This window comes from Bos grunniens, chromosome 1 (genome assembly GCF_055505025.1).
Source record: "Bos grunniens cultivar Pamir isolate PY7600 chromosome 1, Bosgru_T2T1.0, whole genome shotgun sequence".
NCBI lineage: Eukaryota > Metazoa > Chordata > Mammalia > Artiodactyla > Bovidae > Bos > Bos grunniens.
This window is the reverse complement of record NC_141165.1, coordinates 73,887,104-73,904,746: the sequence shown is the minus strand read 5'-3', so window position 1 is coordinate 73,904,746 and position 17,643 is coordinate 73,887,104. Positions and strand designations below refer to the sequence as shown.

The following is a 17,643-nucleotide window of genomic DNA, read 5'->3' as shown; positions in this document are numbered from 1 at the left end:
GATTCAACACTACCAAGACCAGAGGCACAGACTGTTAACACTTTAAAACTTAATTTTTCATTGAATAGTTCAGATATTCAAAAAAGTATAAAATGACCAGTGAGAGGGACACAAGGAGGTTCAAAAGTATTAGCAATCTCCTATTTCTTAAGCTGGGTTGTAGCTAAGTATGTATTTGATACCTTATTTGTCTTCTTTAAAACATACCTTCTTATTACATGTGCTCTTTAGCATATATATATATGATGTATTTCACAATTTTCAAAAATAGGTTTAAAAATAAATTATGTACATATTATGGGATAAGAAGCAGAGACATTACTTTGCCAACAAAGGTCCGTCTAGTCAAGGCTATGGTTTTTCCAGTGGTCATGTATGGATGTGAGGGTTGGACGATAAAGAAAGCTGAGCGCTGAAGAATTGATGCTTTTGAACTGTGGTGTTGGAGAAGACTCTTGAGAGTCCCTTGGACTGCAAGGAGATCCAACCAGTCCATTCTGAAGGAGATCAGCCCTGGGTGTTCATTGGAAGGACTGATGCTAAAGCTGAAACTCCAATACTTTGGCCACCTCATGCGAAGAGTTGACTCATTGGAAAAGACCCTGATGCTGGGAGGGATTGGGGGCAGGAAGAGAAGGGGACGACAGAGGATGAGATGGCTGGATGGCATCACCGACTCAATGGACATGAGTTTGAGTGAACTCCGGGAGTTGGTGATGGACAGGGAGGCCTGGCGTGCTGCGGTTCACAGGGTCTCAGAGTCGGACACGACTGAGCGACTGAACTGAACTGATGGGATAAATCAGTTCCACTGTAATGTGACATATGCATTCTTAAAAATCATCACACCATAAAATTGCATAATGAAAACCATAAGGCTTATGGGGAAAATGGGTTTGGGCACAACATGCAAACATTTTAGCAGTGACACTTAATTTAAAAAAGATAATCAAAAAAGGAATCTAATAAAAATGGCAGCAGAGTTTTACACATTAAATGGGTTAAGAAATACATAAATGCTACAACAAATATGACACTTTACCTTGTGAAATTAAGTTTTACTTGTGGAAGTGAGCATTGAAAGGTTACAGCTTACCATGAAGTGGTAGTAGGCTAATCTGAAATCAACAGAAAACTTTAATAACACCAGATGAGGACAGGTGTAGCTCATAACACAGAAGTAAACTGAGGTTGCTGGAGGTTACCTAAGGTGTGTACCTAGGAGGGGTCTGCATACTTCTGCTGTGGTTCAGTTCAGCAGGGTGCATTTTTTCGCATTTACCTAGCATTTCTTGCAGATGAAACACAAAACGTAAAATGTGAAATCCACATTATACTCAAATAGTTCCGTAACATATCCACTGTATTAAACCAAACTAATGCTTTCTTCTTTCTTTTGTAAAAAAAATATTTATTTTTGGATGCACTGGGTCTTCATTGCTTCTTTGTGTGGGCTTTCTCCAGTCAGAGCAAGCGGGGCCTACTCTTCAATGTGGTGCGCGGGCTTCTTCTCATTGTGGAGGCTCTTCCTGTTGCAGAGCACAGGCACTAGAGTGTACAGGTTTCAGTAACTGCAGCTCAAGGGCTCAGTTGCTCTGTGGCATGTGGAATCTTCCCAGACCAGGGATTGAACCCATGTCCCCTGCACTGGCAGATTCTTATCCACTGCACCACCAGCAAAGTCCAAATTTGTGTTTTCTTATAGCAAAACTGTTTTGCAATGTAGCCATTAAAATAAATGTGCTGATACACAAATACTTCTAAAATACATTGTAAAGTGAAAAAAACCAAGGTGCAAATGGTTTGTATACTTCGCTTCTATGTAAACTAGAAGAAAGAGCAAAGCGATACCACTACCCCCACAAATGCTGGTAGATGCTGTGTAGATTTTTCTAGAAGGATAAAAAATGAATAACAATAGTTGCCTCTGGGCAGTCGTTTTGCTTTTCATTTTACTCCTGACTACACTGTCTGAATTTTCTAACCATGTACATGCATTATTTAGGGAGAGGAAAATACCAAAAGGACTAACCTGGTAGATGGATTATGGGTGTCTTTATGCCTCTTTCTCTTTTCTTGTTACTTCTCTGTATGTTGAAAAGACAAACCTACAGAGAATGTGAAATAGCTGGAACTCGCATTCATTGGTGGTGGGAACGTAAAGACAGTAAAATTACTCTGGAAAACAGTTTGGCAGTTTGTAGCTAAGTCGGCAGAGAACCTGCCTGCAATGCAGGAGACCCAGGTTCAATTCCTGGGTTGGGAAGATCCCCTGGAGAAGGAAATGGCAACCTACTCCAGTATTCTTGCCTGGAGAATTTCAGGAACAGAGGAGCCTGGCAGGCTACACAGTCCATGGCCTCACAAGAGTCAGACTCAACCGAGTGACTAAAGCAGCGCCGCCGCCACCACATGACCCAGCCATTCCACTCCTACGTATTACCCAAGAGAAATAAAAGCTTATGTCCATACAAAAACAAATGTTCACAGCAATTTTATTTGTAATAGCCAAAAACTAGAAACAACCCAAATGTCCATTAAAAGGTGAATGGATAAACAAACTGCGACACATCCATACAGTATATCCATCAGTAAAAAAGAATTAACTGATACATGCAACACAACACGAATTAATCTCAAAACGATACCCAGGAAAAGAAGCTAGCTTAAGAAAAAAGAATATACTACAAAGGTAACATTTTTACAAAATGAGAACAAGTCTATAATGACAGAAACCTGATCAGTGGTTGTCCTGGTATGAGGAAACAATGGGGAGAGGAGAAAGAAGGATCCTCAAGGGACAAGAGAAAAAACTGGGGGCCGATACATATGTTTACTATCTTGACTGTGGTGATGTTTTCATAGATGCATAAATTTATCAAAACTTACCATGTCATACAGTTTATATGTGTGCAGTTTGTGGTATGCCAACTGTCCCTCAATGAAGCTATTTAAACACACACAAATATTAAATATAGACTGTCAAAAAATGTAAAAAGAATACACAGTGTGAACCTTCACACATTGTTGGTGGAAGTGTAAAATAGTGCAGCTGCTGTGGAAAAGTTTGGCAATTCCTCAAAAAGTTAAACACAGAATTACTATGTGACCTAGCAACTCCACACCTAGGTAAATATTCAACAGAACTGAAAACATATGTCCATACAAAAACTTGTATGTGTGTGAATGTTCACAACATTATTCTTAACAGTGAAAAAAAATGGAAGCAATTTAATGTCTATCCTTTGATGACTGGATAAACAAAATGTGGTAAGAGTCATACAATGGATTTTTAAGCAATAAAAGAGGATGAAGTACTGACACATGCTACTACACAGATCAACTCTGAATATACCATACTAATTAAACGAAAGAAGCCACATACAAAAGGCCACATTTATTTAATAAGGTTGGTGCAAAAGTAATTGTGGCTTTTCATTGCTGAATTTTGCCATTTGATATTGGAATACATTCTTAAATAAATGTGGTTATGTTATACATCCTTTTATTTTTTTTTATACATCATTTTAATATGCATTTCTCACTTTGTTTTTTTTTAGCTAACGATTTATTACTGTGTATTTTCTATTTATTTTAGACTATGGTAATGATGATAGACAAAAAGCAAATTCAAGTGATTTTCTTATTCGAGTTAAAAATAGGTCATAATGTAGTGCAGACAGCTCACAACATCAACAACACATTTGGTCCATGAACTACTAACAAATGTACAGGGCAGTGGTGATTCCAGAAGTTTTGCAAAGGAAATGAGAGACTTGAAGTTTAGGAGTATAGCGGCCAGCCATCAGAAGTTGACAACGACCAACTGAGAGCAATCAAAGCTGATCCTCTTACAGCTACACAAGTTGTTGACAAAGAACTCAATCTCGACTATTCTACGGTCATTCAGCATTTGAAGCAAACTGGAAAGGTGAAAAAGCTCAATAAGTGCGTGTCTCATGAGCTGGCCAAAAATTTTAAAAAGCTTGATTTTGAAGTGTCATCTTTTCTTATTCTATGCAACAACAACAAACCATTTCTCAATCGGATTGTGATGTGAGACAAAAAGTGAATTTTATACGACAACTGGCAACAACTAGTTCAGTGGCTGGACCAAGAAAAGCAGCTCCAAAGCCAAACTTGTACCAAAAAAAGGTCATGGTCACTGGTGGTCTGCTGCCCATCTGATCCACTACAGCTTTCTGAATCCCAGCGAAACTATTACATCTGAGAAGTACGCTCAGCAAATCAATGAGATGCACCTGAAAATTGCAATCCCTGCAGCCAGCACTGGTCAACAAAAAGGGCCCAAGACAGTGCCTGTGACCACACGTCGCATGACCAACTCTTCAAAAGTTGAACAAATTGAGCTATGAAGTTTTGCCTCATCTGCCATATTCACCTGACCTCTAACCAACCAACTACCATTTCTTCAAGCATTTTGACAAGTTTTTGCAGGGAAAATGCTTCCACAACCAGGAGGAGGCAAAAAGTGCTTTCCAAGAGTTCATCAAATCCCAAAGAACAGATTTTTTAATTAATTTATTTTAATTGGAGGCTAATTATTTTACAATATTGTGGTGGGTTTTGCCATATTGACAAGAATCAGCCATGGGTGTACATGTGTCCCCCAGTCCCGAACCCCCCTCTCCCCTCCCTCCCCATCCCATCCCTCCGGGTTGTCCCAGTGCACCAGCTTTGAGTGCCCTGTTTCATGCATCGAATTTGGATTGGTCATCTTTTTCACAGATGGTAATATATATGTTTCAATGGTATTCTCTCAAAGTATCCCACCCTTGCCTTCTCCCACAGTCTAAAAGTCTGTTCCCAAAGAACAGATTTTTACGCTACAGGAATAAGCCAACTTGTTTCTCATTGGCAAAAATGTGTTGACTGTAATCGTTCCTATTTTGATTGATAAAGATGTGTCTGAGCCTTGGTTCAAAATTCACAGTCCAAAAGTGCAATTATGTTTGCACCAATCTAATATTTCCAGGAAATATCCAGAAATAGGCAAATCCCTAGACACAGAAAATGGCTCCCAGGGGAGGAGGGGTAGAGGGGTGAAGGGAACTGGGACTGACTGCAAATAGGTATGGGGCTTCTTCCTGGAAATCACGAAAATGTTATGGAATTAGATGGTAGTGACTCGATGGACGTGAGTTTGAGTGAACTCTGGGAGTTGGTGACAGACAGGGAGGCCTGGCGTGCTGCGTTTCATGGGGTCGCAAAGAGTCGGACACGACTGAGCGACGGAACTGAACTGAATGGTTGCACAGGCCTGCCCAGGTGGCTCAGTAGTAAAGAAACTGCATGCCAATGTAGGAGACACAAATTTAATCCCTGGGTTAGGAAGATCCCCTGGAGGAGGAAATGGCAACCCACTCCAGTATTCTTGCCTGGAAAATCCCCCGGACAAAGGCCTGGCAAGCTATAGTCCATGGAGTCACAAAGAGTTGGATACGACTTAAGTCACTAAGCACGCATGAATGACTGCATAACATTGTGAATACACTTTAAGAGACATTGAATTATACATTTTAAAGTGGTGGATTTTACATTATGTGAACTACATCTCAATAAAAAAGGATATACTCTCTCCAATAAACTAAAAAGTAATTAAAAAACAAAATAGATAACAATCACCAGTGCACGCACAATTATGTAAATAAAACATTACAAATAAAGTTTAAGCTCCTGCCAGCTCGGCATTCTGGTCACCATCAGCCTTCATTACCACCACAAAACAGGTCTCTCCCCACACTTACCCCAAACTCACTCTTCAGGTCAACAGAACAAACAATCCTTGGTTAGTAGAACTAGTTCTTCTACCTCTCCTTGTCTACAGTCATCAAAGTTCACATGCCTGAACTTCTCCTTATTACCTTCCAACAGGTTCACGTTTCATTCCTACCTTCTCTCCACTTTCTGAAATGCTATTCATCCTTCAAGAATGAAATTAAGTTCCAATATGACGTGCACTCCAGCCTTTAAGAAACTTTTTTTCCTAACTCCCTAGAACAGATACTATAGAGACAATCTGCTGCATAAGTCTTGTTTTCTAGGAGGGAAAAGTGCACCGAACCTGATTCTCACCCTCCATTCAACAGCAGTGTCGAAAACAGGCTGAAACAGGGGCAGGTTTAAAGGCAGAGAGGTTGGGGCCAATTTAAGGAGATGGCAGTGAAGAATTCTATTCTCTATGACTGAACGAAAAGAGAGAAGAGGATCAAGTATTTCTGAGAATCTATTCTAAGGAAAGACTCTCAAGCCTGGTGACACACACACATGGGCTGTTCTTACAGACTTACAACTTAAACTAGTAAGTATTAGTTCTCCTCTATCTATATATTTTATAATTAAAAAAACTGGAAATAGTCTATAGCAAATTATAGTGTATTCACTAAATGAATATAAGGGAATTTTAATATGGGGGAATATGATCTTACATGTAGAAAGCCCTAAAGATTTACCAAGAAACTGTTAGAATAAATTAACAGAAAAAAGCAAGATACTAAGTCAACACATAAAAATCAGTCACATTTCTATACACAAATAATGAACAACTGAAAAGGAAATTACAATATATTTCCATTTATAAAAGCATCAAAAAGAATAAAATACTTAGAATTAACCAAGAAGGTAAACTTACACAATGAAAACTACAGAATATTGCTGAAAGAAATTAAAGAAGACAAATAAATGGTAACACACTTCATTTTCATGGATTGGAAGACTTAATATTGTTAGTCAATACCAACCAAAGCCATCTACAAATTCAATGCAATCCTTATCAAAATTTCAAAGACATTTTTTGCAGAAACAGAAAAACTCAACACTAAAATTTATATATAATCTCAAGGGACCCTAAATAATCAAAACAATTTTGAAAAAGAACAAAACTGGAGGACTCCCATCTCCTGATCCCAAAACTTAGTAGAAGCCACAGTGTGGTACTCAAAACAATATGGTATTGGCATAAAAACATATATATAGACAGACGGAATAAAATAGAGAGCCCAGAATAAACTCTTGCATATATGGTCAAACGATTTCTGACTCGGGTGCCAAGACCATTCAGTCGGGAGAAAACGGCTTTTCAACAAATATCGCTAGGAAAACTGGACATTTATATGCAAAAAAAAGACAAGCTGGACCCTTTACTAATGCCTAAATTAACAAAAATTAACTCGAAATGGATCAAAGACCTAAATACAAAGCTTGATTTAAAATGGATAAAAGAATTTGAATTGACATTTCTGCAAAGATATACAAATGGCCAATAAGCACATGATCACCAATATCAAGGAAGTGCAAATCAAAAACACAGAGATTATCATCTAACACCATTAGGATGGCTACTATCAAAAATAAACAGAAGAAAAATAAAACCCACCAGAAAAGTGTTGGCAAGAATGTGAAGAAATTGGAATCCTTGTGCACTGCTGATGGAAAAATAAAATGGTGCAGCTACTATGGAAAACAGTGAGGAGGTTCTTCAAAAAATTAAAAACAGAATTACTGTATGATCCAGCAATCCCACTTCTAGGTAAATAGCCCATAAAACTGAAAGCAGGGACTCAAACAGGTATCTATGCACCCATGTTCCTAGGAGCATTATTCACAAGAGCCAAAAGATGGAAACAACTTAAGTGTTCATTAACAGATGAACAGATAAATAAAATGTGGTATATACAGACGTACAGATGGCTCCTTCATGGATTACAGCCTTGTCATGACAAAGGGGAAAGGTCAATTTTCATTCCAATCCTAAAGAAGGCCAATGCCAAAGAATGTTCAAACTACCTCACAAACGTGCTCATTTCACATGCTAGCAAGGTAATACTCAAAATCCTTCAGGCTAGGCTTTAACAATATGTGAACTGAGAACTTCCAGATGTACAAGCTGGATTTGGAAAAGGCAGAGGAAACAGAGATCAAAGCACCAACATTCCGTTGGATCACGGAGAAAGCAAGGGAGTTCCAGAAAAACATTTACTTCTGCTTCATCAACTAAACGAAAGTCTTTGTGTGGCTCACAACAAACTGTGGAAAATTCTTAAAGAGATAGCAGTACCAGACCACCCTACCTGTCTCCTGAGAAACCTGTATGCAGGTCAAGAAGCAAAAGTCAGGACTGGACATGCAACAATGGACTGGTTCAAAATTAGGAAACAAGTACAACAAGGCTGTATATTGTCACCCTGCTTATTTAACTTATAGGCCAAGTACATCATGTGAAATGCCAGGCTGGATGAATCACAAGCAGGAATAATCAAGATTATCAGAAGAAATATCAACAACCTCAGATATGCGGATGATACCACTCTACTGGTATGGAACCAATGAAGAGGAACTGACGAGCCTCTTGATAAGGGTAAAAGAGAAGAGTGAAAAAGTTGGCTTGAAACTCAACATTCAAAAAACTAAGAATTCAGACCCGTCACTTCCTTGCAAACAGAAAGGGGAAAGACTGGAAGCAGTGACAGACTTTATTTTCTTGGGTTCCAAAATCACTGCGGATGGCAACTGCAGCCATGAAATGAAAAGACGCCTGCTCCTTGGAAGGAAAGCTCTGACAAACCTAGATAGCATGTTAAAAAGCAGAGACATCACTTTGCCAACAAAGGTCCACATAGTTAAAGCTATCATTTTTCCATCAGTCATGTATGGATGTTGAGAGTTCAATCATAAAGAAGGCTGAGCTCCAAAGAACTGGACTCATATTCATTGGAAGAACTGATGCTGAAGTTCCAATACTTTGGCCACCTGATGGGAAGAGCCAACTCATTAGAAAAGACCCGGATGCTGGGAAAGCCTGAAGAAGAAAGAAGAGGGCAGCAGAAGATGAGATAATCAGACAGTATCAAGGACTCAACTGACAAGAATTTCAGCAAACTCTAGGAGATAGTCAGAGGGCTTCCCAGGTGGCACAGTGGTAAAGAATCCACCTACCAATGCAGGAGACGCAAGAGAGAGGGTCTGATCCCTGGGTCGGGAAGATTCCCTAGAGTAGGAAATGGCAACCTACTGCAGTATTCTTGCTGGGATAATCCCATGGACACAGGAGCCTGTCAGGCTACAGTTCGTGGGGTCTCATAGTCAAACACGACTGAGCAACTGAACAATAAGAACAAATATACAGATACTGGAATATTATCTAGCCTTAAAAAGGAATGAAATCCAGACATAAGCCACAACATGGATGAACCTTCAGGACATTATGCGAAGTAAAATAAACCTGTCACAGAAAGACAAATACTGTTTGATTCCACTTATATGAGATATTTAGAGTAGTCAATAACACAGAGACAGAAAGCTGAATGGCAACTGCCATAGGCTGGGGGTAAGGGGGGAATGAGAAGTTACTGTTTAGTGGGGACAGAGTTTCAGTTTTACAAGATGAAAAGAGCTGTGGAGATCAATGGTGGTAATGGGCTACACAATGATATGAATGTATTTAACACCAGTGAAAAATGGTTACGGTGGTAAATTTTATGTTATGTGTATTTTACTACAATTTTAAAAATGTATACATAAAAGTTAAATGGTTAAGTATGGTTTTTCCATTATTAACTATGTTCTTCCTGATGGAGTACAGATAATAAATTCATTTATTCTGGGGGAGGACACATCAGGGGGACAATTCTGTAAGCTCTACATCAGGCTACATATTTTTAGAATCTAGAGAGCTCCTAATAATTAGAAAATCAATTAGAAAGTGACAAGCACAAATAAAAAGATGCACAGAGGACAGGAACAGAAATTCACAAATGGCCAATAAAAGTGAAAAATGTTCAAACATTCTAGTATTAAGGAATGAAACATGAAACAAAACACCATTTTCAACTATCAAATTTAGTTTGGGGAGAGATGAAAATAAGGTATGTTGAACAAGGGACACTTGCTCCCAATTCACACTCATTGCCTTCTCTTCCTCACTCCCATTCAGTTACTTCCATCTGTTTCCACCTCCAACTTCCAGTCTGGTTAGTAACGCCAATGACCAAACTAATAACCTCTGTGTTGCCAAATCCAAGTGAGCACCTCATTAAACATCTCAGAAGCACTGAGAAATCAAGACTCCGTGGACCAGAAACTTATTTCTCATGGCTCCCATGATACTAGTTTCCCGCTTTTTCTCCTACCTCACTGGCTGTTCCTTCCGTCCTGTGCTCAATCTTCTTCCTCTATAAGATCTTCAAGCATTAAAATGCCTGCTGCTACTGCTAAGTCGCTTCAGTCGTGTCCGACTCTGTGCGACCCCATGGACTGCAGCCTACCAGGCTTCTCCGTCCATGGGATTCTCCGTCCATGGGATTCTCCAGGCAAGAACACTGGAGTGGGTTGCCATTTCCTTCTCCAATGCATGAAAGTGGAAAGTGAAAGTGAAGTCGCTCAGTCATGCCTGAGCCTCACTCAATTATTCAATTTTCTATATAGTTTTTACCTAAGTGCTCTCAGTTCAGTTGCTCAGTCGTATCTGACTCTGCGCGACCCCATGGACTGTAGCACGCCAGGCCTCTCTGTCCATCACCAACTCCTGCAGTTTACTCAAACTCATGTCCACCGAGTCCGTGATGCCATCAACCATCTCATCCTCTGTTGTCCCCTTCTCCTCCCACCTTCAATCTTTCCCACCATCGGGGTCTTTTCAAATGAGTCAGTTCTTTGCATCAGGTGGCCAAAGTATTGCAGTTTCGGCTTCAACATCAGTCCTTCCAATGAACTCTCAGGACTGATCTCCTTTAGGATGGACTGGGTGGATCTCCTTGCAGTCCAAGGGACTCTCAAGAATCTTCTCCAACACCACAGTTCAAAAGCATCAATTCTTCGGCACTCAGCTTTGTTTATAGTCCAAGTCTCACATAACTACTGGAAAAACCATAGCCTTGACTAGACAGAATTTGTTGGCAAAGTAATGTCTCTGCTTTTTAACATGCTGTCTAGGTTGGTCATAACTTTCCTTCCAAGGAGTAAGCGTCTTTTAATTTCATGGCTGCAGTCACCATCTGCAGTGATTCTGGAGCCCCAAAAAATAAAGTCTGCCACTGTTTCCCCATCTATTTGCCATGAAGTACTTTCAGGTGGTCTCAAAACTTTGAATATCATCTATATACTGAGTACTCCCAAATTTTTATCTCCAACTCTAAGGTCTGTTCTGGAAGCTCCAAACCTGCACATCCAACTGCCTCTTCAATATACTGACTTCATATCTAAAATACATTTCAAATTTAATACACCTAAAACAGAACTCATGATTTCTTCCACCTCAAACTGCTCTCTTCCATTCTTCTCAGTGAACGCTGCCATCTACTCGAAGTTGCTCAAAACAAGTATCAAAAAACAGAGTTCTCTCCCTTTCCCTCACCAATTCATTTCCAAGTCTCGTTCATTCTACCTCCAAAATATCTGTTAATCTTTCTACTCTCCTCCATCTCCAAACCATGGACCCAGTTCAAAGTACTGTAAACTAACCAACCTTCCAGTTTCCACTCTTGCTCTTCCTCTGCACAGCCGTCAGATCATGCTTTCCTTCTTAAAACCTTCAAAGAATTCTCATAAAAGTGAAATTCCTAAGAACAGCTTTACCTGCTCCTATCTTTGAAAGAACATCTACAACCAAAAATATACTCAATGATAACTCTACACAATAAAACGATGGTACCTTTCCTCATTTTTCTTTCCCGTATTTTAAATTTTTTCTATGAATGCCTGCTCCTTGCTCATTAAGAAAGTAAATTATATTGCTGAATAGTACATAACATTACATTGCATTTTAACATGTAAACGAGAAAAGGGAATGCAAAATGGTAGTTAAAACTCGGTAACAGTTACAAGCTTAAAAGAAAATACAAGCAAACATCAAAATTCTAAGAATGAGGAGTCAGGGTTGTACAATTATTGGTGCTATTTTCTTCCACTTCTATTTTTTTTAACATAATTACAATCATTAAAAAAAAAAAAAAGGTTATGAGATAAACCTGTCTTCTGCAATCTAGCCACAACCCACCAAACCAGCCTTTCTTTTTCCCAAGTACTCATTTTCCCAAGCTTTTCACTCCAACCCCGCGCTGTCTCACACCTCTGATGCTTTAACGCGGGCACCATCCCTGGAATATCCTCCACCTTTCTAAATCCTACTCATCCTTCACGGCGGAGAGGAACGACAGGGAAGGCGACAGGTTGGAGGGAGATTCCAGGATTCTTGCTGATAAATTCACAACTTGCCGGTGCTGGGACCAAATTTCGTCTCCAATCCCACTGCAGGCCACCAGGTTTAACATCCTAAAAGCTCCCGCCACTGGGGCCCAGGGAACCCATATCCTCTCAGAAAGCGCGGTGCCCCTTAGAAAGAACACCCCCCCATACCCAAATTCCGGGTTCCCGCTGCGGAGACTCCCCAGCCACACACACTCACCCTGGACCCAGTTTCCTCCTCCGGGGCCTCTCCCCTCCCCAGTCACGCGTCCCCTCCCTCCCTCAGCCAGGGGGCCGGCGCCTCAGGAGGGGTGGGGGAGGGGCGCGCACGTGCCCGCGCCGCCCCCGCCCAGACAATGCCCGGGAGAGCGGAGCGCGCGCCCGGCGGTCCCATCTCGCTCCCGCCAACACTTACCTTCTTTCTGGGTCTCCGGCTTAAGCGCAGACACCGCCGGGTGCCGCGAGAGGGCACGGGGGAGGGGAGGAAGCGGGCCGAGCCCCGCAGAGCCGCCCCACCACGAGGCCCCAGCGACCCCGGAGCCCGCGGAAGCACACGGCTCGGCGGAGCCCGCCCGGCCCGTTTGGCCCGGACGTCAGCACCAGGGACGGGGCGGGGCGCGCGCCGCGGCGGCGGCGGCGGCGACGCGCGAGGTTCCGGGGGCGGAGCTCGAGAGGTTGTGGGCGGGGGGATAGAGCTCGCAAGGTTGTGGGCGGAGCCGCGGCCGGGGCCGGGGCGGGGCTGAGGCTGTGCCAGACTCTCACCGTGACCTGCACTGCCCTGCTGCCTAGGGAGAATGGGTGTCTGTTCTGGTGAGAGCACCATCATATATAATTTTCTCCTTAGAGGAAGGTAGCAAGTTGCAGCCCCAAGAAAATATTCTGCCGGCATTTATGAAGCTTCCACAGCAAAGAAAACAGTAGCTATGATTTTCGTGTGTGTAATCCTTTATACCAAGCTTTATGCTAGGTGTTAGGGATACAAATAACTATAGTTATTACTAACCTGTTTTACAGATGCAGGAACGAAGGCTCAGAAAGGTTAGATCTTATCTAGGTCATGCAACTAGTAGTAACAGTCCATCAAGTTCTGTCTTCCACCTAAATATCTCTTGAGCTCAGCCTTCCTTTTCCTTCTCCCTGTGCCCCAGTACAGCAAATCCCATATCTATCTGCCCAAGTCTGCTATAGCCTCACATCTGGTCTCCAGGGATCTATTTCTGTCCCCCTTCAATCTGTTTTCTTCTAGGTAAAGATTTACCATTGAAATTACCAAGGTTTCCATTATTTTTTCACTGTACATATATGTTATCAATTTTTTGAATGTGGTTGATGTTTAGTAAAAACGTTTTAAAGGATTTACTCCTATATTGCCAATAGCAAGTCCAGTGCATTGCACATAGTATGCAGTCAAAATGTATTTGTTGAATAAATGAATAGTGGGGCCAGTACTCCAAAGCCCTGCATGATAAGGGAATACAGGGATTTATAAAATGTCATTGTTGGCCTCCTGATCTTAATGTCTATTTAGGGTAAAGGCAGATTAAAAAATTTGTTCAAGACTTCTCTTATGGTCCAGTGGCTAAGACTCCGCATTCCCAGTGCTGGGGGCCTGGGTTCCATCCCTGGTCAGGAAACTAGATCCCACATGCTACAGCTAAGGGTTTGTGCGCCACAACTAAGACCTGGTGCAGCCAAATAAATAAATATCTTTTAAAAGAAAGCAATATTTGTTTAGCAAATTTTTTGTGTGTTTCTATTCTATGTCCTGGCACTATGTGCCCAGCACTATGTCAGATACTGTGGATCAGAAATGAACAAAACAGTTTCTGCCCTCGTGAGATTGAGAGTCAATCTAATCTGAAAAGCCAGGGAAGAACTCACTTAGCCTTACGCTAAAACCCAAAAAGAGGATGGGAATTGGGAGATAAAAATAAATTTCACAGAAAAAAAGGTAGGATAAGTGGTCAGCATGGACATATCTGTATTCTCCCACTTTGGGGATCTAACCCTGAGGCAGGGGATTAGAAATATCCAGCTAAGTGTGAAGGAATCTTGAAGCCCACTGTCTCTGGCCCAGCTTGGAAGGCTGCCCAATTCTGGCAGAAGTCTCACATTGATCAGGGCTTAGGAAAAGACAGCGGCATTAGGGAGAACAAAGAATCTGAAATGGTGCTGCTGCATGCCCACAATTTGCAGATGGTGTGCCGGAAACCCAGACTTCTCTTATGCTTTCTGCCAGGCAAGAAGAAAGTAGCATGAGAACCATGCAGGTAATGGCTGGAGAATGTGGCTAAGACCCCAAGGATGGACAAAGCTGAAAACCCCAAGAAGAGCTGAAGTGCTCCCAGTCAGCTGATGAGAGGAGCAGGGATGGGAAGGTGAGACATCAGAGTCTCAAGGTACTAAAGTAACAGATTATGAGTTGACAGTGAACAACCTCAGCAGCTGATACCGGGCCCTGGTGACCAGGTATGACTAGGGACATGGCTGGGAAGGCCAGTGAGGACCTAGGCTATAGCTCACAGCTCTGCACACAGACCTAAGACTCCTCTGGCCATTGCCTCAAAGCTTCTCTTTGGTCCCACAGGCCATCTTGGAATGTCAAGAGTGAGGAGGGGAAAGTTCTGATAGGACTGTAACTTTAAATTGACTCTTCACCCAAAATGAGATGGTTTAAGACCATACAACTTTGGCAAGCTTTTTTTTGTTTGTTTTACCAGAGTACTTTTTTTAGATTGAATGAAAGAGTCTTTAAATTCTATAGTGCTTTGCAATTTTCACAAGTTTCACATGCATAATTTCATGTGATTCCATAATAATCTGTTCTTCCCTCTATGCCTGTATTCCCGCTCTTCATTCCCTCTCCCCATTGGTAACCACTAGTTTGTTCTCTATGTATGTGAGTCTGCTTCTTTCTTGTTTCATTCACTAGTTTGCTGTATTTTTTAGATTCCACATATAAGTGATACCGTACAGTACTTGCCTTTCTCTGACATTTCACTTAGCATAAGGCCCTCCAAGTCTGTCCATGTTGCTGCAAATGGCAAAATTTCATTCTTTTTTTAGGCCGAGTGGTATGGCAAGCCTAAATTTAGCCCAGTCCCCAACAGGAATGAGAGCCCATGAGAAAGCTGGCATCGCTTGAAGAGAAATAACAACTTCTGATTTTTATACATAATCACCCAGTGTATACAATTCAGTAACAGGAATAAGCTCTAGGAAGTAAATGGGCAGGGTGCTAAGAGAGCACAGCACAGGGGAACCAAATTTAATATGGAGGTAGAAAAGGCTTCCCTGAAAAAACATTAAGTAAAACCTGGAAGCAATAGGAGCTGTCAGATCATGATAAAACCTAAGACAAAGTGAGAGAAATCCAGGATAACTTCAATGAGAGCAGAGTGCCTGGGTCTGGGGCTGAGAGTCAGACAAGAATAAGACTGTGCAGGTAAGTGGTGTTAATCTTTACCTAAAAGCAACAGGAAGTCATCAGAGGGTTTTAAGCAGAAGAGTAATGTACTTAATTTGACCTTTTAAAGTAATGTAGCTCTTTTTCATGGCGCCTCGGAGGCTGTCAGCTGCTTCAGAATGAAGCTGAACATCTCTTTCCCAGCCACTGGCTGCCAGAAGCTCATTGAAGTGGACGATGAACGAAAACTTCGTACCTTCTACGAGAAGCGTATGGCCACAGAAGTTGCTGCTGACGCTCTGGGTGAAGAATGGAAGGGTCGTGTGGTCCGAATCAGTGGCGGGAACGATAAGCAGGGTTTCCCCATGAAGCAGGGTGTCTTGACCCATGGCCGAGTTCGCCTGCTACTGAGTAAGGGGCATTCCTGTTACAGACCAAGGAGGACTGGAGAGCGAAAGTGCAAATCTGTACGGGGTTGCATTGTGGATGCCAATCTGAGTGTTCTCAATTTGGTCATCGTGAAAAAAGGGGAGAAGGATATTCCTGGACTCACTGATACTACAGTGCCTCATCGCCTGGGTCCCAAAAGAGCTAGCAGAATCCGCAAACTTTCCAATCTCTCTAAAGAAGATGATGTCCGCCAATATGTTGTGCGAAACTCCCTAAACAAAGACGGTAAGAAACCTAGGACTAAAGCACCCAAGATTCAGCGTCTCATGACTCCATGAGTTCTGCAACACAAACGCCGGCGTATTGCTCTGAAGAAACAGCGTACTAAGAAAAATAAAGAAGAGGCTGCAGAATATGCTAAACTTTTGGCCAAGAGAATGAAGGAGGCTAAAGAAAAACGGCAGGAACAGATTGCCAAGAGACGGAGGCTGTCCTCTCTGAGAGCTTCTACTTCCAAGTCTGAGTCCAGTCAAAAATGAGATGTTCTAAGAGTAACAAACAAATAAGATCAGACATCAAATAAATAAATAAATAATGTATTTGACCTAGCAAATGGGTGGGGAATGACTAGAGGGATGTGTGAACAGAGAAGGAGCCACACAGTTGGAAAGCAATTTGATCATCTAGGTGAAAAATGAGGGTAGCTTAACCTGGGTGGTGGACATGGAAGAAAACAGAAAGATTGTAGAATGGCGGAGAAAGTACTGACAGACTTGGTAATGAACTGGGAGAAGACCGGGGAAGAGAGAAAGGGATTAGCCCCTGCTAAACCAAATGGCACCTGAGAAAAAGTTGCCCCAGGCTTCAAGCAGGCTTGCCCTGCACAGGGGCCCGCAGCTGGAGGATGGATTTCAGGCCCCTCCTCGTCCAGGCCTCCTACGCAGTGTTAACCTGCACTGGAGCCTGGAAGGAGATTAGGAGATAAAGGACTGAAAGGGACTGGTTTCTGGAGCTGGCAGATGGTGGAGGGTGGTGCCATTTGCTAAAGGGACAACAGATTTTCTGTGTTGGCAGCAGTGGTGAGTGAATCAAAAATTCTTGGGAGAGGGCTCCCCTGGTGGTCCAGTGGTTAAGAATACGCCTTCCAAAGCAGGGGACGCAGGTTAGGGTTAGACCCTTAGTTGGGGAACTAAGATCCTACATGCTGTGGGACATCTAAGCCTAAATGCCACAACTACTGAGCCCATGCCACAACTAGAGAAGCCCTTGTGCAGCAAAGAAGACCCAGTGCAGTAAAAAAAAAAAAAAATTTATTATTCTTGGACTATTTTAAGTTTGAGACATCCGCCTAAAGACACTAAACAGGTCTGTGCACAAATTCTGGGGCTCAGAGAATTGGTGGGTGATGCCGTCAACATATCCTTATCAACAGGTGGCTCTGAGGGCTGGTGAGTTGCAGAAGCGATAGCACAGTTTAGAGGGGTTGCATGGTCACAGCCAGCAATGTCACACTTGGCTTTAAACAAGCCACCATTTCAAATGTTGAGAAATATCACATCTTAACCTGGATTTCGCCTTCTATGAAAAAGGCCACCCACAATGCTATAATTAGATATTAGCTAACACTGTGAACCAAGGAGTGTTCC

The 17,643-nt window shown here is 42.0% G+C and overlaps 1 protein-coding gene and 1 pseudogene across 24 annotated transcripts in view; one reads left to right on the top strand and one right to left on the bottom strand.

The window, feature by feature from the left end:
- YEATS2 (YEATS domain containing 2) overlaps positions 1-12,849 on the bottom strand; it is a 103,572-nt gene extending 90,723 nt beyond the window's left edge. For 12 of the 23 annotated variants that reach the window (XR_015162432.1, XR_015162451.1, XR_015162456.1 and 9 more), the window contains exon 1: positions 12,617-12,825. The gene's annotated coding sequence lies outside the window, so the exon portion shown is untranslated. Of the gene's footprint in view, positions 1-2,032; positions 2,109-12,421; positions 12,533-12,616 lie in introns of those variants that run through there. The other 11 variants (XM_086396242.1, XM_086396297.1, XM_086396269.1 and 8 more) reach the window with 6 other exon arrangements.
- Positions 12,850-15,749: 2,900 nt separating this feature from the next.
- Positions 15,750-16,589, top strand: LOC147379629 (small ribosomal subunit protein eS6 pseudogene; annotated as a pseudogene). Its single transcript, XR_015162353.1, has one exon. The product of XR_015162353.1 is annotated as a small ribosomal subunit protein eS6 pseudogene (transcript).
- Positions 16,590-17,643: the final 1,054 nt, after the last annotated feature.